This window comes from Mauremys reevesii, linkage group 16, assembly GCF_016161935.1.
Source record: "Mauremys reevesii isolate NIE-2019 linkage group 16, ASM1616193v1, whole genome shotgun sequence".
Taxonomy (NCBI): domain Eukaryota; kingdom Metazoa; phylum Chordata; order Testudines; family Geoemydidae; genus Mauremys; species Mauremys reevesii.
The window spans coordinates 27223901-27248580 of NC_052638.1; the positions used below are offsets into that span (position 1 = coordinate 27223901).

General features: G+C 42.2%; 1 protein-coding gene and 1 long non-coding RNA gene across 3 annotated transcripts in view; one reads left to right on the forward strand and one right to left on the reverse strand.

The window, feature by feature from the left end:
* PDP2 (pyruvate dehyrogenase phosphatase catalytic subunit 2) overlaps window positions 1-7324 on the reverse strand; it is a 125585-nt gene extending 118261 nt beyond the window's left edge. The window contains exon 1 of the mRNA XM_039503936.1: window positions 7263-7324. The gene's annotated coding sequence lies outside the window, so the exon portion shown is untranslated. The remainder of the gene's footprint in view (window positions 1-7262) is intronic.
* LOC120384840 lies at window positions 9-18660 on the forward strand. 2 transcript variants are annotated; one of them, XR_005589134.1, is made up of 3 exons: window positions 9-357; window positions 2705-3029; window positions 18486-18660. It is a non-coding gene; the product is annotated as an uncharacterized LOC120384840 (long non-coding RNA). The 2 variants fall into 2 exon arrangements; XR_005589135.1 differs by having other exon boundaries at window positions 9-181.
* Window positions 18661-24680: the final 6020 nt, after the last annotated feature.

Sequence of the window (24680 nt, forward strand, 5' to 3'; positions counted from 1 at the left end):
AGCGGGGACGGTCTGGGGGTTGGGCTCAGAACACGGGGCTCTGGGCACCTTTCGAGCCCGGCAGGCTCTCGCTCCAGGGCGGAGGCGCCTCCAGTCCCTGGCTCGGGCTCCGTGCTCGGGAGTGGTGCTGCAGGCCGCGTCTAGGGTCTCCCAAACCTTGCCACAGCCACAGCCAGTCCTGGTGAGCTCGCTTCTGGGCCCCGCGCAGCCCAGCGCCCCACCACAGCCATTACAAGCCACGGGAAAGTCCATGGTGTGTGATTGAGTCTAGCCGGAGCTATTGGCTAACAGACAGCCACTGCCTTCATACAACAAGACAACGTGCAATCTACCCCTGCAGAGGCACTAATGATACATGTAATACTTAGTAATAAATGTCTAAAGTATGCACCTTTGTTCCCTCCTTGGCCTCTAGCCACTAAGCCATCTACCCTGGACTTACTTTTACTATCTAACTCCCTAATCAACTTGAAATAGCAGGCATGATTTTAAAAAAAAAAGTGATATTTCCTCCTTTTCCAACCATTATCATGATGGCCTGAGACACGGGGAATTTCAGCCTTACATCCTCAGTAACAGTTTTTCCAGATTATAAAAGTCTCATATGCCACACCTTTGCAGAGTTAGAGGAGCTCTGTATCTTTTTCAGTAGGACCCAGTACCTGTTTTTAAGCCTCCATCTCAACAGAACTGATGAAAATCCATCTGATATATTTGTAAGGTCAAGGGTCTGGGTGGGAATGTTAGGAGAGAGCTAGAAGCCGATGTTCTTACAACATTGTCCCTTGGTACCCCAATACTGAACAAAGACTACATGGAAAGTGAGAAAGCAGAAGGGAAGAGAAGAAAAGTACATTTGGAGACTAATTTTTTAAATCATGCATATGTGCCACAAATATTTGCAGGTCACAAACACAAATTGTGTGTCATAATACAAGAACTAGGGGGTCACCAAATGAAATTAATAGGCAGCAGGTTTAAAATAAACAAAAGGAAGTATTTCTTCACACAACACACGGTCAACCTGTGGAACTGCCAGAGGATGTTGTGCAGACCAAGACTATAATAGGGTTCAAAAAAGAACTAGGTAAATTCATGAAGGATAGGTCCATTAATGGCTATTAGCCAGTGTTGGTGTCATTAGGCATAACCCTAGGTAACTCAGGAGGGTGGAAAACCACAGTGTTAATGAAGCCTTTCTGTACTAGGCCTGAATTGAACCAAAGTTATTTTATGCTTGTCTAAGAGTCCCTTCATGTTAAATTCTAGTCGAACTCACAGGTCAGAATTAAGAATGGAATGTGTAACTGCTCCTTATCAGTGCAACACTGAAAGCCTATTTGTATCTGGCTTAGGAGGAGGAGGGGAGGGAGAGCAAAGTAATAAATCCGAAAGTAAACCAAGCTGACAGCCTTGAAAAGTTACAAGATAAATTGTTTGCTGTCAAGGATGATTTAACCTGTTTAACGTAATCGCAAGCTATACAATGTGTCTACTATATGGGAGGGGACTAAAGGGTAGAAGGGGGGGTAGGTAATGGGGGTAATAGAGATGCCTAGCTGAAGTCATGTATAAGAAGAGACACACAGCTTATGTCTGTGTGCAGGATTTGAGATTGCAATGTCTCCCTTGCACCTTATTTGGGCTCAAATAAACTTTTTCTGCATTCTCCACCTTGGTGTGTTTATTGGGAGCGAAGCACACCGGGCAACGAACCACTGTTGCTGCCTCAGGCCTTTTGGGCCGGCAACACCAGGATGGGCAGGGATGGAGTCCCTAGCCTCTGTTTGCCAGAAGCTGAGAATGGGCAACAGGATGGATCACTTGATTACCTGTTCCGTTCATTCCCTCTGAAAAACTTGGTATTGGCCACTGTTGGAAGACAGGATACTGGGCTAGATGGAGCACTGGTCTGACCCAGTATGGCCATTCTATATTTTTAATGCAACTGTAAATGCCAACTGGCTAACAGCACACACATTGCCAGTTATATGAACAATTGGACTTTGTGAGGAAAACTTTTTATTTGTATGTACAGTCTTGGCAATTACCATAGCAAGGTAGATGCATCTATGTGTATAATTTTAAACCTCAGTATTTTAAAGTCAAGCAAGTTCAAACCTACATCCCTCATTTTTAACAAATGTTACCAACTTGCTAGCCCTGCCTATTTAGAATCTGATTTACAGATAGCTTTGCAGAATCAGGAAAGTTAGAAATGGAAGTCAGCTATTTAGATTATAAACTGTTTGTGGCAGGGACCATCCTTGTGTTGTGTGTTTATCTAGTGCCTAGCAGAACAGAGTCAGGCTCTGTGACTCACGTTCCTAGGCACTACCATAATAATACAAATACTAACCAGGCCAAGCCAATTGTTTATTGGAGTCTTTCCTACAGTACATTTTCTTTAGCTTTATTCAACCTTATTTTAAGCATTCCAAATGGTGGTGGATTTTACAGTTTCATAAATAATCTTCCCTAATAGTTTAATGTAATTTCAAGTACCTAGATTGTGCTTTCCTGAGATGGTAGTTTATTCATCTGTTTGATTTTAAATAATTGATTTACTGTATTCCAAGTAACGAGCAACATAAAGGTAACTAATGAGCACTTATAGGATAAAAGCTCTTTTCTATTAAAGCTCCTCCCCTCCGCCCCCGAACTGAGTATACTTAATGGTTTTTCTTTTGATTTGTTTATTCAGTTGTTAAATTCTCATAATACTGACTCATGATGTCAGGGGGACATATGGATACTCAGCACTTCTGACAAACAAACCCCGAGGAGCCTCAAGTTGTGAACACCCAGAACTGTGGCAACCAGAAGTTACAGGCCATTTTTGAAAACATCATGCATTTAAGACATGATCTGATACTCCTTAAAATCCATGGGAATCAGTCGACTGATTTTATTAGGTTTTGAGGAGGCCTTCAAAACACAGGCCTGGATTAGAGTGGCGTGCAGCTGTATCACCTCAGCAGGAGCTTTGAGACACCAGGGAAACTTTGCTAGCTGCTATACCCCTTAAGGTAAGTGCAGCACATGCTCATTTCCACAGCCAGCTAGCCCTGTTGACTAGTGTAGTTGCATGGGTGGAGAAATGTGAGGTCATGAAAGAGACTCTGTGTTCAAGGACTATGCTTGTGATCAGTTTTTTTGGGAGGAAGGGGAAGACATGGCTGTGGTGCCCCATGTGCCACTCCGCGCGTGCACACACGCACATGCCCTTAAACTGAATCCTGTAGGTGCAGTGCCCCGCTGGTGCAGAGTTCACTGGAGAATCAGGGTCTAAGATTGTAAACTCAAAAGGAAGGGATCTGTCTTCTATATCTGTAAAGCTCCCAGCCTATGTTAGGGCTGCATAAATAAAACTACTGTCTTACTATATAGCTGCTTATGATGTTAAGTGCACACCATTGAATATACAGGCTTTCAATAGGGCCAGGTTAGTTATTTTAGATTCTTCCATGTTCTGACTAATTTTAATGGTGTAACCTTAACATTGAATGCAAAAACTTCCATTAATGCAGTCTCAATATAATACTAAAAGTGATCTTCATTAGTCATAATCTTGGCCAGTTCAAGTTTCATAGCAAAAGATTGAGGTGGCATTATTTTTGGAATGAATTGCTGCCTCTGATAACAGTCTGAGGGGGGATAACCAGCTCAATGTTAGTTACCGTTACACCAGACAGGAGAGAGAAACGCTGACAATGACATTTGTAATTGTTCCACTTAAGCAATGAATAATTGCTGATGCTGCACTCTGCACAGGCAAGACTCAGTGACTTTATGCAGCCTCTGCAACAGTCATATTGCAGAGGCCTGGTCTGAATTGGATAACCTTTGCAAACAGTGCCAAATATACTGGAAAGTGAGCAATCATTCATAGTGGAAGTAATCCTAGGAAAGAACTACAGAACAATCTTGATTATTCAGCAGTAACTAGAATACTAGCTGTATTCTGATCAGATAGAAGATGCTGGGACTAGAAGTCTGCAAAATTTGCATTTAAAGTTTGCATATGCAGGCAAAAAGGCTGCAGAGATCCTGCAGAGCTTAAAACTCTACTTAAGGACTTCAGGGTCTAAAGTACTCTACATAAAAAGATGTAGTGGCTGAATTCAAGTCCTGGAGACTATTCAACTTGTTGATAACTGAAATTTTGTTAACAGAGTTCAGATAATCAAGGTTCCACTGTAACTGGATTCATAGCAGCTCTGTTAGGCTCTCTTCTAAAATTCAATAACTACCTAGCAACAGAGGTGCCAGAAACTAGAGACAAAGAGGCCATACACCTTTAGGAAAGAAGTAGTAAGTGTTAGCAAATTAACATGATTTTGATGTAGCAGTGACATCTCTGAATAGGGTTCTCATTTTAGCAGAGTTAATAGATGCATACAATTGAGCAAGACACTTCACCAAATGTAAGTGATTCCAAAGGCAAGAAGCAAAGAGTGAGTTCAAGATGGAGCTTCAAGCATGGAAACTACCTTTTCATATTTGCTTACCAAACAACTTTTTAGAATACGTTCCTTAAACGGTTGGAAAAAGTTTGGATCTAGAATAGCTTTTTTCTATTGAGTATTTCTGTTCTTTATTTGATTAAACTCCCTCCTTCTTCCTCCAACCCCCCCCTCCGAGATACTAGTGGAATAGAAAAAATATTAAACAGCAGCAATTGAAGTTTGACATTTTTTAAATCAGCAGCCGCAGATAACTTGCAAAGAGTTTTAAGAGAGCTGGCTGAGGAGCTCAGACAACCATTATTCTTGATTTTTCAATAAGTCTTGGAGCACTGGGGAAATTCCAGAAGACTGGAACTGTGGCCAGTGGGAGATGGGGGGCAGTACCTGTGGGCGAGAGCAGCACCTCCTGGCCTCCCTGCCTCAGAGCTGGACCTGCTGGCCGCTTCCGGGGAGCAGCGCAGTGCAGTGCCAGGACAGACAGGGAGCCTGCCTTAGCTTCAGCCTTGCAGTGCCACTGACTGGGAGCTGCCCAAGGTAAACCTGCACCCCAACCCCCTGCCCCAGTCCTGAGCCCCCCCAAACCCAGAGCCCTCTCCTGCATCCCAAACCCCTCATCCCCAACCCCACCTCAGAACCCACGCTCCCACCTGGAGCCCTCACCCCCTCCTGCATCCCAACTCCCTGCCCCAGCCCAGAGTCCCCTCCCACACCCTGAACCCCTCATTTCTGGCCCCACCCTGGAGTCTGCACCCCCAGTTAGAGCCCTCACCCTAACCCCATGCCCCAGCCCAGTGAAAGTGAGTGAGGATGGGGGAGCGTGAGTCACAGAGGGAGGGGGAATGTAGTGAGAGGAGGCGGGGCCTCAGGGAAGGGGCAGGGCTAGGAGGTTCGGTTTTATGCAATTACAAAGTTGGCAACCCTAAGCAGAGCACACAGACTGAGCTAGGCCATGCCCCCACACACAGAGTGCACCAGTAGAACTACATAGGTTTTTGAAAGGACAAATGGCCTTGCCTCACCCCAAATGGACTTTTGAACCTCCATGCAGAGGGCATGCACTGAGCCACATGCAGAGCACACACTTCACCAGGCTACCCCATCATCTTCTGAAGTTCCAAAGGTGGGCATGAATAACTATCACTTTAATAGACACAGATCTAGTTTTAGAGATGAGACAAATAAAAACAAAGCTGGGACAAAAAAAGTTTGCTCAAGAATTTCAGTCAGAGCAGTAACATTCCTTTAGTTTCATTAGGGCAAACTCCAAGCTTTGAACACCTGTTAGGTAAATAACCTAAAACAAATACCCAAATTCCAGAAATGCCCACAAACTGAACACACTGAAGCACACAGGATAAGCACAAACAGCCATTAGCAAAATGTTATTCCAATTCCAGTCCCAACCTCATCCTACCTCTGCTGTTACAGAACTGACCAAGGCCTTGTCTGCAGACAAAGTTGACCTAGTTTAACTGAAGATGGGATTTTTAAACACTGATTTAGTTAAACTGGTGCAAAAGGTTGTATAGACACTTATTTTGGTTTATCTTATTTGGCAAATTGATTAGGAATCTGTTTAAGATTAACTGGAAAAAACCCCGCTCATAAGGTGAAATAAGAGTGCCCACACAGGGATTTGTATCAATTTAACACCTGATTTAAATTAAATTGATATAACCCCTCAGTTTACACAAGGCCTCTGGCTCTATCTACATTAAGGAAAGTCAGGCTAATTGTAGGCTCACCAGTATAAATTCCTAATGCACTGGTGCAAAACAGGGCTTGCACCAGTGCAACTTAATCCAACATACCAAAGAAAAATGTACTAGTGAAAGCCCCACTTCACACCAGTGCAGCATATCAACACTAGGTGTTTGTACCAGTGAAACTACATCAATGTTATTACGCTGGTGTGAAATGTAGCTAGGTCAGAGTTGTTACAGAATCTAGATCTTATTTACTGTAGCACAGGGGTTCTCAAACTGGGGGTCAGGATCCCTGGGGGTCACGAGGTGATTACAGGGGGGCGGGGTCATGAGCTGTCAACCTCCACCCCAAGCCCTGCTTTTCCTCCTGCATTTATAATGGTGTTAAATATATCAAAATGTGTTTTTAATTTATAAGGGGGGGTCACACTCAGAGGCTTGCTATGTGAAAGGGGTCACTAGTAAAAAAGTTTGAGAGCCACTGCTATAGCATGTCCCTACATACATGTGGACTGTTCTACTATGTTGTGATCACCAAGGGGGAACCCGCAAGGCAAGCCAGGCCAAATTAAGACCTGGCATACATGGGTGCAGTTTTCACTGAAATTGAGTGTTGTAGGTAGCACATTAGAGGTCTGATTCCATTCTGCTTTACATCAGTGTAAATTAGGAGTAATTCTGTTGACATCAATAAGTGTGAAACTTGTGTAAGTTGTTTTGCAGTATTAGCAAACTTCCCAAAGAAACCTTCTGTAACAAGAGTAGAATCTACTCTGTACCGCTGCAGCTATCTCTGCCAGTAGAACTGCCAACTGTGTGCCCAGGGTAAAATACTTTTTAAAAAAAAACAACTCACATTTCTTTGTGTTCAGTTTCAGATTGGCAGTTTTCAGCTTATCAGGGACCACCCGTAAATGTTTCAGTTCTTTTTCAAAAAAGTTTTAGTATGCACCAGTTCATCATCTAGGTATAACAAACAAGCTAAGGTATGCCATGTGATACACTCACACTAGCCTTTCACATGGTTGGCTGCCAAAAAAAAGTTCTCCTTGTCCTTTGGATTCAACTTCCACCTGCCAATACCCACCTTTAAGATCCAGTGTGGAAAACTAGATTTAATCTGCCACAGCGTCCAGGGAATTGTCTATTCATGACAATCAATAAGAATCCTTTAAAGAGATTTAATTTTATTTTCTGTAGTCCATGTAGAATCTGATGTTGCCATCTGTTTTCTTAACAACCAGAACTATAGGTAAGGCCCAAGGAGCTTTATGACTACTTTATATTTATCATAGATGAAAGGCAGCTGTTACACCCACCTACTTCAGTTGGTGTTACACCCACAACAGCTGTTACACCCATAACAGATCTAAATACTTGCGAATTGTTAATAAATCTAAACATTAGTAGCCCTTGCAAAGGGAGGCTGGTCTATGAATAAGCTGAGCTGCCCTCAGCAGATCATACAGACTGAGCTAGGCCTTCCCTGCACACTAGAAGTGCACCAATAGAATTAAATATTAAAAAAAAAAAACCAAACCTACACAAGCTACACACAAAATGATTCTGCCTCACACCACAGACTTTTGTGCCTCCATGTGGAGGGCATGCACTGAACCAGGAGTTTACAGTAGGCATTGTGCTGCTTGGATAATGGGATATACTTTGCCAGGAACCCTTTACAAGAAGGTTAGATCTGTGTCTTTAATAAAGACAACAATAAATCAGATAAATAGCTGGAGCAAAACAAATATGCTCAAGACTTCAGTTAGAGCAATAACATTCCTTTACCTTCATTAAGGCAAACTCCAAACTTTGAGCCTATTACATAAATAACCTAACAAATACCCAAATCCCAGAAATGCAAACAAACTGAAAACAGTAAATGCACATGGGATAAGCACAATCAGTAGGGTGACCAGATGTCCCGATTTTATAGGGACAGTCACGATTTTGGGTCTTTTTCTTATATAGGTTCCTCTTACCCCCCACCCCCGTCCCGATTTTTCACACTTGCTGTCTGGTCACCCTAACAATCAGCCACAAGTAAAATGTCATTCCAGTCTCCCTGACCTCATTCCACACCCACTGGTGCAGCAGAGACCAGTATGTCTCTATCTACATAAAAGTTGTGCTGGTGACATTGATGCAGCTTCAAGAGTGCAAGAGCCTAATGCAAATACATTGTCCTGGTACAGAGTGGGTCATATGCCAATTAACTTAATCCAGTAATATACCAAAGTAAACTTGAGCACATATATCCCGTCCTAACCTATCCCTTAATACAGATGGACTACTCTACTATGTTCAACAGTGCTGAAACCAAGGGGAAACGCAACACCTACTGGACCAAGTTTAGACCTGGCCTCAGCACAATCATTTAAAAAAAAAACAAAAAACTGAACTTCAATGGTGATACAAACAGTGTGTTAAGTATCACAGTAAGGGTTTGATTTCCCCTCTGCCTTACACTGGTGAAAGTCAGGAGTAACTCTATTGAAGCCACAGTTTCATAAGTAAAACTGATATAAATAAGGAAAATCAGGGCCCAACTGTTAACTTGTCAGAAGCCAGGTATTAGTGGCAAAATAGTACCATTTGCTGATCTAATATTGGGTGGTTGTGTAGAAGGACCTCATATGCCTTAAGAGTGGGAGGAGTAGTGTAGCATGAAAAGCAACTAACAGGAGATGCAAGATAAGTTACCTTATTTTATAGACTCTCTGTTGCTTTTCCTGATATGCTTCCCTTCTGCCTCCTTAGCCTTTGCACACCATTGAATGCCCAGTCAGAACAAGTCACACTATAGTACTTTGTCACTTAAGTTACACCCATTTTCTGGTCAATTTACAACTACAGTGAAGTTTACCCTGTTTATGTCACCACTGAACTAACATTTCCTTGAAAGTACCCAAAAGTTTTTGTCTTCAGAAGACAGAAAAATTCAAAGTCAAATTGGAACTATTACTGATTAAAAGTTAGTAGCGCTGTCAATTAATCACAGTTAATTCACGCAATTAATTCAAAAACATTTATTGTGATTAAAAATTAATCACGATTAATTGCACTTATAACAATAGAATACCAATTGAAATTTATTAAATATTTTGGATGTTTTTCTATATTTTCAATATCAATTTCAATTACAACACAGAATACGAAGTGCACAGTGCTCACTTTACATTATTATTTTTTATTACAAATATGTACTGTGAAAACAATAAACAAAAGAAATAATATTTTTCAATTCACCTCATACAGGTACTGAAGTGCAATCTCTTTATCATGAAAGTGTAACTTACAAATGCAGATTTTTTTTGTTACATATCTGCATTCAAAAACAAAAGAGTGTAAAACTTTAGAGCCCTACAAGTCTACTCAGTCCTACTTCTTATTCTGCCAATCGCTAAGACAAACAAGTTTGTTTACATTTAAGAGAGATACTGCTGCCTGCTTCTTATTTACAATGTCACCTTATTTTATTTTTGAATGCAGTTTTTTTGTACATAATTGTACATTTGTAAGTTCAACTTTCATGATAAAGAGATTGCATGACAGTACTTGTATGAAGTGAATTGAAAAACAATTTTTTTTGTTTTTACAGTGCAAATATTTGTAATAAAAATAAATATAAAGAGACTATACACTTTGTATTCTGTGTATTCTGTGTTGTATTCTGTGTATTCTGTGTTGTAATTGAAATTACTATATTTGAAAATATAGTAAACATCCAAAAATATTTAAAATAAATGGTATTCTATTGTTTAACAGTGCAATTAATCGCAATAAAAAATTTTAATCACTTGACAGCCCTAAAAGTTAGTTAACAGAACATACGTTTTATTGGGCTGAGGATTCTCCCAGTCAGTGCCAGTGCTAACCCACTGGGGGCCTTAAGCATGACTATTGGGGGGAGCCCACAGCACACAATAAAAGCGAATGGGGGTCCCCTTGAAGTGCGTGGAGCCCTAAGCAATTGCTTAGTCTGCTTACGCCTAGCATCAGCTCTGCCTCCAATCTACCAGATAAAGGAAAGCACTAACATAAAGTGATTTCTAAACACACAGAACACTGACTCCACGACTATATCCTTACAGCCAAAACAGGGATTTCTAGCCCTGCTACCTAGACCATTTTTTCCATTCCCCTGGCCACTAGCATTTATGACTAGAATAGGCTAAGTTTTCTCAAAGAAAAAGTTTCTTGGGGTATTTCTTGTATCTTAATGATGTGAAAACAGGCCACTAGGTGGCATTTTCAGACTACTTATCACTGAGCCCCTTCTCATGTGTGCTGACATTTAAGCATAATACCTTTGTACTTCTATAACAGCTCTCCCCTGATGACCTCAAATCACTTGATAAAAACTAATTGAGTCTCACAATATTCCTGTAGGGCATTATTATCCCCACTTCACAGACAAGGAAACAGGCACAAAGAATGGTTTAATGATTTGCTCAAGGTCTCATGTCAAATCATTGACCGTGTTCAAAACAAAACCCAGGAGTTCTGACTGCCAGCCTCCAAGGCTAACTATAATTAGCTAGCTACATCCATTTTACAATACAATAGCTTTTTTTTTTATGTAATAAAAGTGACATTCTGGTCAAGCTGAAACTACCTGGTGTTAGCTGATCTGCATATTCTGCAGCATAGGAGAACGAGTAAGAGGGGATCATGCTATATGGGTTCTGTTTCTTTAGAAACTTTAGGGCCTCATTTTACCTTCATTTTCTCCTTTCCATGAGAGAACACAGTGCACATAATTTGGGTTTAAATTTTAGGTATCAAATTTGTATTTTTGGTTGAGCTATCACAAATAGGGTGACCAGATAGCAAGTGTAATAGGTGCCTATATAAGAAAAATCCCCAAAAATCCCCTTTAAAATCGGGACATCTGGTCACCCTAATCACAGATGACATCTGATGTAAAGGGCATATCGTTTAGTGCTGGGGAATATTCCATTTCATTGTTCACCGTGGTAAACTACTTTAAGAAAAAGGCACCCTCCTCTGGTGGTGTCTCACCATCATCACTTCTGCTCTGCACCCACATCACCTCAAGGACCTCACCTTCCAGCCGTGCCCCATTACAGTCTCCTCCCCTTCTGGGGGAACAGCAGTCCTCTGTCCAGTCATTCGCCTCCATGGCTGACTGCAACCCTTCACTGGCCACTCCCCTCAGTGGCAAGTGTGGGTGAGGTGTGGGGGAGACCTGGGCCCACCCACTACTCCGGGTCCTGACCCAGGGACCCTCTAGGCCACAGCCATGCGCTGTGTCTTGTTCAACCCCCACCGTCCATTTCCCTGGGCCACTTCCTCGTAGCCCTAGTACCTTCTCTGCCCCTGTATCAGTCTCTAAGCCAGTCAGGCTGGAGCTCTCTCTTGCTCCCCTGACCCAGCCCAGAGTGCTGGCGGTTCCCTCAGCCCTTCAGGGACCCAGTCCCTTCTCTCTGAGCTCCCAAGAGAAAAACTGACTCCTCTGTCCTGCAGCTCTCTTTATATATGGGTCTGCTCTGCCCTGATTGGGTGCTTATTGCAGCCGCTCTCTGATTGCCTGTCTGCTGTATAGCCCCCTCAGGGCTGCTTTTAACCCTTTCTCCATCAGTGTGGGGCAGACACCCCATCACTTTGCCAAATCTACTCATTCTGGACTTTCTACCCACTGGTCCACAAAGGAGTCCAAGGAGTCAGTGGTCACTGCCCTGAGAACTCTGCCTGGATGCATGAGGAAAGGAAGGAACAGAAGTGGGTCCCAGTCACAGAGCACAGCCGCCATTAAGCTTCCTCCTCCTGGTCTGTTGAATTGTTATCTTGACTAGTGCCAGAAGGAGATTGAGTAGGAGGTCTCAATTTTCATGGAGCAGCACCTAAGCAGGAGGTTCTGGAGGAGCCAGAAAATGGCTGTAACCTGGCACACTATAGACAAACATGCGCTAGGGTCTCCCTCTTGCCACAGAAAGAACAAGTATCAGGAGACTCTGAACCACACCAGCCATGTGCCCAGGCTCATGGCTTCGTGGAGGAGCTACCAACTAATATCCCCAGCAGGCTATGGGGCCTGAGTAGAAGATAGGTTGGCCCACCACAGCTCCTTGCCCTCCATTGATGGTTAAGTGTCATGCCATTTAGTGTCCAGGCAGGACATAAGGGCAAGAAGTGGATGGTATGGAACACAGGTGCATAGAGTTGTTCACAAGGTACAGTTCAGACAGACCAGCTGACAGCATGCAGCCAACTTGGGTCATGCACTGAAGGCAGCTGGGGACAGGGGAAGGGAGGAAGGTCTCAGTGATCAGCTCTGGGGGGTCTGGGCACACTCTCTTGTAGAGCCCACTCAAGATAACCAAGGGAGACAGAGCAGCCTTGACGTCCTGGAGTACATGGCAGGTGACACATCAGGGAGGCAGTCCCACCTGCTATATCCACCCACTCCCACTGGCCATAATCCAGGAGGTCTCCAACTCTGATGACAGCACCCAGCACACTGCTGGGGCTCTACCACTTGTGCCCGAAGATGAGGGTAGTGCAGCAGGGGCTCAGCAAGGAGGTCTTGCAGTGGTCACTACAGACCTGGTCACTGAAATAAGCATCCAGGTCCCTGAAGTCTCTCCCAAACTGCCCCAGGCTGCCCTTCATGTCTCCCAGCAGGCCTAGGTATAGACACATACTCCCTATTATGTGATCCTTGAATTCATTCTCTCCACCTGGGGAGGTGGGCTAACGCTGGCACAGGTGAGGCCCAGCCCAATCCCCCTTAAAGGAGCATCTCACCCTATGAGAGTCCACAAAATCACCACCACCATTGTAATCAATACCCCTATTGGTAGTATCAGCAGATAGGTCAAAGATTTAATAGGCAAAGAAACTAATGCCTGCAGGGACCAAAAGAAAGCTTTGCCTTTTTCTGCCTGTGCAGTACCAGTAACTCTCCTGTGGGCAGAAAGCAAGCTTGGGCTTAGTTCTCCACTGCCTTTTATCTTGCATAGCCGGCCCTAAGCACCTGTGGAAAATGAGTGCACAGTGGGTGTAAGAGTAAGGCAAATGGATTGGAGAAGTGTAAAGGAGTCCAATCATGTACACAGTTCAAGGCACAACTACATTTGAGCATAATGAGATTTCACAGTTGTTTGCAACCTTGAAATACCCTGCCATTGCTGAGCTGTCCCAGAAGCACCTGCTACTGGGAAGTTACTTGTTCTACCTGCTATCTAATGTGTTCATAATGAAAGAGTTCAAGCTGAACAGGCTGATGAATATTACAGTGTCAGGGGTACATGTTATTTTGTTGTTGCTGGAATTTTGTACAACTTTTTAATTTTTGTCACTCTGTATAGTAGATATAAGAAAACAACTCCTGTTTTATTACTGCCACAGAAGGAGCTTAAGTTGGAAGTTTGTTCTATGGCCAGTGCAAAACAGTTTCAATCTATTACCAGTAAGTTGGTGTTAAGGGCTACTGGCCTTCAGGACAACCCCTTTGGGGGTGCATACACTCAGCTCCTGCTCAGGTCCTTTCCGAACTTAGACATGTACCACCTTCTTAGAGTCTGATTTAGAAAGTCTTTCTAGAAAGGCTAACTTACTTTGTTAATGGCACCAGGTCACCCTACTCTGGGTTCTTATACGAGTCTGATCAGATCTCAACTGTTTAAGAGATCCTCCAATTCCCTTCCTGGATCTAGGGTTGTATTTCAACTGGTCACTCCCTCAAACAGGGAGTGGCCAGCTCTCCTCCTGTAGGTTGGGGTAATTCAGTCACTGTCTCTTCTCAAGGAAGGAGCCCCACTCTCTTCCTAGAGCTGGAGATACTTCAGCCCACTGTAGAGCCTTAGTAAGCTTCTCCCTCAGCTGGCCCCACTTACTCCTCAGGCTCAGAGGAAGGCTTCTGCTAGTAGCATCTTCCTCCTGGCAACTCAAGGCTCTGCAGAAACCTTCTTACTCCTGCTATGAGGCAGGAGGCAGCATTTATGCTGGTTCCCTTCTCCCAGACCATTCCCAATTGGTTAGGGGCAGAGGGGAACCTGGCCCTGTCCTCTATGCAATGCTCCTGGCCTTGGTCCCCTAAAGATACAGTGACAAGATTTCCTCCCAAGCACCATTCATTCCTCAGACCACTTACTTTCTCTCCACAGCTCCCTTACGTCCTTAAAATGAACCTTCAAACCCTTAAAGGGGCCATACCATGTGGCAGAGTGGGCTTACCCTAGGCACTAGTGCCTTTAAAGGGAAGACCACCCTGTCATGGTTGGATTGTCTTATAAACATTTATTTGGTTTGGTTGCATTTCAGTAAGTTCTACAGTTTCAGATATAACTACAACCTAGTTAGTATTTTGTCCATTATAATTCTGACAGTGCTGCTCTCTTGTAAATGCTGCTTCCAGATCATGGCCCACATAGCACAGACTAGGATAGATGTAAAGACAAATGCACTGATAGACTATAATTAACTATGTCAGTACAACTGATTCAGTGGAGGAATGCCTGTTATCCCAGCAGGAGGTGAAGTGATACAATGGTCATGGCTTCATGTACTATAATATGTATCATACTCTACTACAAATGCTGAGAACAGAATTGTATTACAGCATTGCAACTAAGGCCTGGTCTCCATTACACAGTTAGGTTAACATAAGCTGCCTGTTACTGGCCTTCAGGAACCATCCCTCAATGCCCTGCAATGACAATAGAATCGATACAAGTGCTCCTGGTGAGTACACACCATTGACACAAGGAGCCAGGTGCGCGCACATACACACAAGCAATTTAATAACTGTGGTGACTGTATGCCGAGGTAAGTTAGGCTGACGTACGTTTGTAATATAGACATGGCCTACGATTCATGCAAAATAGAGGGTTCTTTTAAAAGTCAAATATAATTAGTTTAAACACTTCACAGATAAAGGTTAAGGGTCTGATCTTAAACAGAATTATGGATCAGTGGGAGTGCTAGAGTTGGATCAAGAGCAAAGATACATGCTCTGCTGTACTCATGCATTTAATTTTGAAATATTCTCCATTTTCAGTTCAATCTATTTCAGTGTAGACACTGTATTTTACATATAAAAAGTGCAGTTGGCAGCTAAAAAGTAGCAAGATCTCCCTGTCCTATTAATATCAATCAGAAATAGTGCAGGGTCCTTCATTCTGGGGCTCAGAAGACTCTGCTAGCTTTAGGTGATCTAGACAAGTGAATGTCTTTTTAATAATGTGACAGAGATATTAGGCTTAGCCACAAGGATAAGAGACAGACTTTGTATGTTAACAAATGTCTCTCTCAAATAGTTCCCAAGATCATTAGAAATTCTTTCTACATACCAGATGAAGAACTAGCTCCAAATGCTTCCTTTTATAGAAAAACTGCCATTTAGAAATATCAGACTGTTCTCTATACCCTGCCCCCAAAGGGGGATAAACTTTTCCCCTCTCTAATTCTGTGACAGTATTATTGCTCTGTACTGCTTGCTTTGGGCTTCCTTCCCATTTGCCAAGTAGATTGGGAAGTAGAGCTCAGAAGTGAGCCTGGATCTCTCATTTGGCTGGATTCTGACACTGCTCATGGAGCTGAAAAAGAGAGGTTTGGGAGAACCTGAATGCTGAGGAACTGCAGTGGTTTGCTGTACCAGGAACACGTGATCCTCATTTATCTAGGAAGGAAATTCCAGGCAGATAATTACAGCCTGTTATGAATCTGCAATTTTAAAGCTACAGAGAACTTCTCATGCCCTGGATCCTAGAAGAACCCTTCACTCTTTTGTTTCTGGATAGAAGTTTCAGGAAGAAGCCAAAGATATCTTAGGGTATGTCTACACTACCTGCTGGATCAGTAGGGAGCAATTGATCCAGCGGGGATCGATTTATCGCATCTAGTCTAGACGCGATAAATCGACCCCTGAGTGCTCTCCCGTCAACTCCTGTACTCCAGTGCTGTGAGAGGCGCAGGCAGAGTCGACGGGGGAGCGACAGCAGTCAACTCACCACGGTGAAGACACCACAGTAAGTCAATCTAAATAAGTCGACTTCAGCTCCGTTATTCACATAGCTGAAGTTGCGTAAGTTAGATCGATTCCCCCCACCCCCAGTGTAGACCAGGGCTAAGGAAAAGTAAATGGGTAAGGAAATGGGATGGGGCCTTAGCCCGGGTCTACACTGGGGTGGGGGGATTGATCTAAGTTACGTGCATAACATAGCTGAAGTCGACATACTTAGATCGACTTACCGTGGTGTCTTCACTGCAGTGAGTAGACTGCTACCTCTCTCCTGTTGACTCTGCCTGCACCTGTCACAGTGCTGGAGTACAGGAGTCGACGGGAGAGCGCTTGGGGGTTGATTTATCGCGTCTAGACTAGATGCGATAAATCGATCCCCGCTGGATCAATTGCTGCCCGACAATCCGGCAGGTAGTGTAGACATACCCTTACTCTCTTGCAATCAACTCTGCTTCATTAACTAAAATTTCCAAGATTCCTAATCTGAAACCCATGCTCACATTCAGTAGTACTTACTCACACAAGTAGCCCTATTTTGTTTATTACTCAACATAGGTAAAGGGTACAAAATTGAGCCCTCAGACCTGAAGTACAAAACCGCTTGGTAAAGTTTCATTTAAAGTAGAATCCAATGCTTTCCATGATAATTAATCTCTGTGCAAAGGGTGCCTGGTTTTAGCGCTGTATCTCAAGTGGTCTGTATTGGCCACTACAAGACTATGTGGCTTTTGATCACAGCTCCTTTTGGAAATAACAAGCAGGCTTTCCCAAACCCTTTGTTCTCTAATGCATGGCTCTATTCGGAAAGAACATGGAATATATTTTAAAACTCTGCCTTTAATATTTCCTGGAAGCTCAGCATGAATTTTCATTGTTTCAACTCTAGAATGTATTAGACTAAATAATGCTTAAATAATGACAGAAAATCATTACTGCTTGCTTAAGAGAAGACCTATTAGATTAAAAGGGACTTTACCAATGTAGACTGCAAAATGAAAGAAAACGTCTATCTGTAATAAGAAAAGCTGAACAACTGCAATAAGTAAACTTGACTCTGTATTACAAATATATCTCTATCCTCATATATACATAATATTTTTCCATGTTTGATTGTGTATATTAAACTGTAAAATGCTATTTGTACATGTGACCTTTGCTTAACTAGCCAGAAGATGGCAGTCACTAATAAGGAGAGTATAAGAGTCTGTCTGTTCAATACCACAGATCTGTGCTGCCTGAAATACAATGTTTCATTTTCAGTTACCTGTACTGAAGTTTAGGAAAAGTGTACGGGAAATGGCAGTGTTGCCAACTGTTCCATTTTAGCATGTCTCACAGTATTTGTTTTTTCTTAAACCAACTCCAAAAGCCGAGTGATTGCATGAGAATCTCAGCTAGTTTTCTTTTTCTTTTCTTTCTCCCCCTGCCTTTTATTTGAAAATGTGAATTCTAAAAGCTAAAACACCAAAAGGAAAATATCAAGAACAAAAAGGAACATATTGTTTTAAAAGAATTCATGAATTTGAAGCCAATCTCATGATTTCAGGGGCCTGAGTCTTGATTTTTTAATACTCAGGGTTGGCAATATTGTAGAATCATATAGACAGAAAGATGGATTAGGTCACCCAGTCCGTTCCTCAAGGGTCAGAGCAGGATTGCTCCCTGCAACATATTCTCTAGTGCTTTTTCTAACCAAGCTTTAGTGGCCCAACCAGTGTGAACTCCATCATTTTCCTGGAGACACTATTCCAAAATCTAAGAGGTAAAACACTTGTATTTTGCCTCACAATAAAATTAAAATACAAGGGAATAGAAAAGTCTGAATGTGCAAAGCTGGACATTCAAATCCCCGCTCTCTTACCTCCCCAAAATGGCCAGTATTTCCCACTGAAGGACTAACATAGTTATTGCTATAATGATGGTGTAAATACACTAGGTCATATTTTTAAGGGCAGCTTGATCTGTCGCCATTCAAGTCAATGGGAGTTTTTCCATCAATTTGACTGCCAGTAGGACTAAGCCCCTGCTGATTACACTAGTTGAAGATCTGATCCATAATATCTTCCATTTTGATATGGCATTTCTCTTCAGGATCCACAGGGCACCAGCATAACACATGCAAGTGTCTACAGCCATAGATATGTTTTGACAACTCATCCCTTAGCAGCAGTGTTTAGTCATGCCATATTGAAGAAGAAGGTTTTGCATGGGTAATAATACAACATTATAACAAAGATGATAGAAATACAAGGCTGGCAGTATGAAAAATATTAACTTTTTTGTTTTGTTTTGTTCCTGTTTTCTCAACTCTTTGCACAGCATCTGCCATTGATTTCAGGATTATGCAAGGGGAGTAATGGAATTTATCAGGGACAGTTATGAATCAACGTTGTATGGATCAAAATACAGTAGAGAGTTATGAACACAAAGGTTACAAACTGACCAGTCAACCACACACCTCATTTGGAACCAGAAGTATGCAATCAGGCACAGAGACAAGGTAAAATAGCAAATATTGTATAGTACAGTACTGTGTTAAAAATACTAAAATACTAAAAATTAATAAAAAAATGTAGGGAAAGTTCAAAAAAAGATTTGACAAGGTAAGGAAACTTTCTCTGCTTGTTTTATTTAAATTAAGATGATTAAAAGCAGCATTTTTTTCTGCATAGAAAAGTTTCAAAGATAGATTAAGTCAATGTTCAGTTGTAGATTTTTGAAAGAACAACCCTAAAGTTTTGTTCAGAGTTACAAACATTTCAGAGTTATGAACAACCTCCTTTCCCTGGCTGTTCATAACTCTGAGGTTCTACTGTGTAGAGATATATCAAATTTCTGAGCCACATCTTTCAAGAATCACACCAGACTCCCATTTCTTATCATCCCAGATTTCAGGAGTAATCCCAAACAGGAGGTGAGTGGTTCTGTGTGCTACAGTTCCCTTCTAGAGCCAAATCCTGATCCCATTGGTAAAGCTCCCTTGAAGTCAGTGGGCTAAGCATTTGGCTCATTGTGACAGTATGATTGAGCAGCTGGGCACTGAGATGAAAGCAACCATCAAGGGAAAGAACAGAGAAAAGCAGAGACAGAATTGTTTCTGGAGTGTCATGGGGGTGACATTGTCGATTGGCCTGGATTAAGGTGGAAATATTTTTGCTGCAGTTTCCTGTGGGAACAAATGTTATCTTCATATTTAGCAATATGCTTCTCTAATACTGATTTTTAAAATGGAGAAATGCAGTTACTGTTAATGGTAAGATTTCTTAGAATGTATTTTCCAATTACTCTGTGCTTATGGTTTACACCCGGGGTCGGCAACCTTTCAGAAGTGATGTGCCGAGTCTTCATTTAGTCACTCTCATTTAAGGTTTTGCGTGCCAGTAATACATTTTAACCTTTTTAGAAGGTCTCTTTCTATAAGTCTATAATATGTAACTAAACTATTGCTGTATGTAAAGTAAATAAGGTTTTTAAAATGTTTAAGAAGCTTCATTTAAAATTAAAATAAAATGCAGAGCCCCCCGGACCGGTGGCCAGGACCCGGGCAGTCTGAGCACCACTGAAAATCAGCTCGCGTGCCGCCTTCGGCACGTGTGCCATAGGTTGCCTACCCCAGGTTTACACAATTTATGTTTCATTGTTACTCTGTTGTGAAACTTAACATTTCTTATAAAATGCTGATATTGTCTTAAATCTCTGTAGGTGAAAGACTCACTGTGACGATCAGTGCTATTATGTTCACCACTTTTACAAGACTAGATAAATGTACAAAGTATGCCTTGTGAGGTATCATTTGAAAACTCATCGTGTGCTGAACATTATTGTCCTGGTAAAATAAGTGCATCAATATTGTATGTGAAGTAATAAGCTTCTGCTGTATAGCATTGTTATAACATGCTCCAAGATTAAGAAAAGCAGGCCCAAACCAATTTTTCAGAGACAAAGACACACTGACACTCCACCAGGTGTTAAAGGGCTATCACCTACTTACACACCCATTCTCCAGCAACAGGAAGGTGTGAATAAGAAATTTACATTCCACCACAGGGAGGGGTCAGACCTCACAAGAGACTACTTGTCGCCTGCACCCCTGTGGGGGGTAATCCTCAAAGAGAGCAGAGTGGTATAGGAATGAGAGACAGTGGCCTCCAATTTACCTCTTTTCTCCGTCATCTCTGGTCATGACATCAACGACTTTCAAAGAACAGAAGTAAGGGGAAAGGGTCCCAGGCAGAAAGGAGACTTAGCCTGTGAAATTTACTGCAAAATAATTACAAAGGGAAGTAAATTCTGGAGTGTGTACAGCATATAACTATGATCCATATTGTACACTTATGCTTTTCTACTGGAATTCCAATGCTTATGCATTTTGACTCCATCAAGGAAAAAATTAAGGAATTCATAGGGTAACTTTCCTATCAACAGATTACACTTATTCACAGTAAGAACGGTTCATGATTTCTAACCTCAAAGCAAAACAACTCCTAAATATGGGCTTGTTTACACAGGGAGTTATTCCTGATTGCCTGTTCCCAATTAACCTCACTCTTATTCTGGAATAGTGCAGACCCTCTACAGAAAGAAAGGAAGTTGAGGGTACTAAGCACGAAGCAGAGCAACTTGTGGGATTGGGCCCCTAAAGCTCTTTACAAACAATATGAACATGGACATGAACATGTCTATATGAACATGTAGTTCTCAGCAAGCTGGGCTGTAAATCTACCATATTTTAGTTTGCTGCCCACTAAGTGTCCATGTGAGCCCTGCTGCCGAGTGAACTTTGATCTCACCCCCTTTGAAACAGAAAAAGATTACAGCACACCATGGAACTTTTAGTGCATGACAGCAGGTCCACATGGACATTTAGTGCACAACAGGCTAGCATGGGGTAAATTTACTCTCCAGCTTCCCGTGAAATAAGTGTTCATGTAGCTAAGCCCTGAGCCCCACAATAACCTCAAGAAGTAAATATTATCCCTGTCTCACAGATGAATAAACTGAGGCAGAGACAGATTAAGTGACATGATCAAGGTCACAGAATGCCTGTGGCAGAATCAGGAACAGGACACAGGCAACCTTGGTTTAATTAGACTATGTTGCCTTCCTTGAGGGTCTCCATTCAAAAGAGGAGTAGAGGATCCCTTAAATTCTTCAATCATATAAATGTGCAGAATGAGAGAATACCTTGAAAATCTTAAATGGTAAATCTTAAATGGCATATAAATGGCTTTATTGCTGATAATTAGAAAGAAGTAATGTTCCATGATGGTATTTTTATTTTATCAATAAGCTATTTGTGGTCAACACAATATTTTCATTATTGCCTAAGACGGGACCAGGATAATATTTTTATTAACCCCAGGACTATCAAATCTATGTTTTATTTTTAAATGCACACCTTACATTTTAAAATGAGGGTTTGTTTGGTAGATTTTAGCTAAATAAGAACATTGGTTCAGACCAATGGTCCATCTAGCCCAAGGGTTCTCAAACTGGGGGTCGGGACCTCTCAGGGGGTTGTGAGGTTATTACATGGGGGGGTCGCGAGCTGTCAACCTCCAGCCTCCAATGCCTCCAGCATTTATAATAGTATTAAATATATTAAAAAGTGTGCTTAATTTATTGGGGGGGGTCGCACTCATAGGCTTGCTGTGTGAAAGGGGTCGCCAGTAAAAAAGTTTGAGACCCACTGATCTAGCCCAATATCCTGTCTCCAACAGTGGCTAGCAACAGAGCTTCATGGGGGAGTGCACAAAACAGGACAGTTCCGACAGTCCAAGGTATAGGGTTGCCTAGAGCCAGCCATTGATAGACTTACCCTCCATGAACTTATCCAATTCTTTTTGAACAGACACGTATAGCACTCATGACATCCCTGTTCATCTCTGGCACAAGGCAAAAAAAGATCTAGTCAAGACTAGAGCTGAATACATCAGATACAGAAAGATGGTGGCCAAGAGGTGCTTTAATTAAGATTACTCCATTTAACAAGAGTGGACCCATTGAGCCACAGAAGATGGGTAGATGCTTTTGTGAAATAAATCTGGCATATGTTAAAATGCTTCTTAGATTACAGGTTTCAGAGAAGCGGCCTGCCCAAGTAAACTGATTTTTTTAAATCAAATGTTTGAGAGGAGATAAATCATATCTGTATTTGTGCTGTTTACTATGCAACAGTTCAGGGTCCCTTTGAGAATGAGGGAAACTTTGAGTCATTAAGTAGTTTGGAGCCTCCCTTGATCTCAGGAAAATCTGGTACAGACTTATACAAAACAGTTCTGGAGAAAAAGTGCGGTTATGGGGGTGCGGGGGAAGCCCTAGAAAAAGTGAATTACAGCGGGGGGAGTGTTCTTCTAATGCAGCACAAGAATTTGACCTGGTCAAAAGAGACCTAGAGCAAGACCCCACACACATTTATTAAAAAAATATATTTGATTTGTTAAAGAAATTGAGAATACCTTGTATAAAGAATTCCTGCCTTCTGCAATAGCAGCCTGCACTACAGGCTGTACAGATCACATTCATAATGGTCAATCCATTGCACTTCATAATGATTTTCCATTTTGGTAGCACCGTCCAGCCAAGGATCTCAAAGGACTTTCTAAACATTGCTGAATTAACCCTCACAACACCCCTGTGAGGTAGGTAAGTATCACTATCCCCATTTCACAGATAAGAGAAGTGAGGGATGGAGAGTTTTAGTTTAATGCACAAGCTGCACAGGAAGCAGCATATCTAGAACCCTGCGCTCCTCACTCCCAGTATTGTCTCAATCACAATACGATGTCTTCTCTCCCTTTCCGAGGAGACTTGCTCAACTGAGCCAGCGCATCTCTTTTTTAGATTCTCTGCTCCCCTATGCTGTACAGTTTTTCTTACACAGCAGAAGGGAAGTGGGGGCAGCCTTGGTTGAAAAATATAGATTAGACAGAATGGTTGAAATTTACCACTTTTCCCTCTGAATTACGCAATGTGCACATGCCATTCTGCATCGGGCTCAGTATTTCTGATAACTAATTGGAATGTAGTGATGTCAGTTACAACTAACATCAGCGTCAGGTTGATTAGCTGGTACAAAAGAAGTCTGTGGAGAATTCTGCCACCAAAGTGGCAGAAATTATGATAATATCAATACATTGCCCAGCTGAGGGGCACCTTTCCTCTGAGCAGGTGAAAGCACCCAGAATTGAAGCCTCACAACTACAAGGAGTGCTCGACTTACTCCTGAAACCTAGTGGCTGATTCACACATCAGCTACACCAGTGTAAGTCAGGACTAATGCCAATGAAGGCAGTTAAGTTATAACTATTTCAGGCCCCCTAAAGAGGAACACAGCATCTGCTTAACTATGCACAGCAACATCATAACGTTTAGGGCAAGAAATGAAGGAAACCAGGCTGCAGAGGCATGCACTGAGTTGAGGTAGAATTTGAAGGGTTAACATCCATGCCATAACAACAATCGCTCCAAGTGTACCCGACATAGTAAAAGACAGCACATCCAGCAGCATGGCAGCTCGTCCATTATTTCACACATTTGGCACTCCCACAGAACAGCACCACCTGCTGGATCCCCAGCACCATTTCATGCAGCATATAGGTAGAAATCCTCCCATCCCAACATTGACAGGGCTAACCCTGCTTAGTTTCGTAAGATCAAACAAACTCACAATACAAGGCAGCTGTAGGACTTTTAAGTGGGTGAAGGGTGACCAGATGTCCCAGTCTTACAGGGACAGTCCTGATATGTGGGGCTTTGTCTTATATGGTGCCTATTACCCCCTACCCCGTCCTGATTTTTCACACTTGCTGTCTGGTCACCCTAAGTGGGTGTCCATGGGGTATTCTGTAGTGACAAGGTTGTTTGTTTTCTTTGTGATTTTTCCTTATTCCTATTTTAGTTGTGAACACAAGGAAGAGTTAAAATATTTACATTGGATATATGGTGATACACTGACTTCAGTGGGTCTACTTGTGGGGTAAGGTAGTACTGTTCGTGAGTGTGAGTATCACAATCTGGCCCCTGCTTATTCAAAAGTCAACTGCCCTCACTGCTTCTGGGTTAAGTTTGCTAGCAAACTCTCACAATCCCCCCCACTGCTCTGAGAGAGTGGAATAAGATTCAGAGTAGCAGCCGTGTTAGTCTGTATCCGCAAAAAGAACAGGAGTACTTGTGGCACCTTAGAGACTAACAAATTTATTTGAGCATAAGCTTTCGTGGGCTACAGCCCGAAGAAGTGGGCTGTATCCCACGAAAGCTTATGCTCAAATAAATTTGTTAGTCTCTAAGTGCCACAAGTACTCCTGTTCTTTTTGTGGAATAAGATTAAGCACTTGTAAACACTGCGTTTACTCTAGTTATTTTAAGGACAGTAACAGCTGTCTCAGTCATCTGAACGTAGCCTTATTACTAAGGAACATCCTTTCAATTGAATTAAGCATTAAGGTCCGATATTTATGCATGGCCTACTATTTATGCATGGCTCTGGGTGAATGTTTGTACAAAGTACAATGA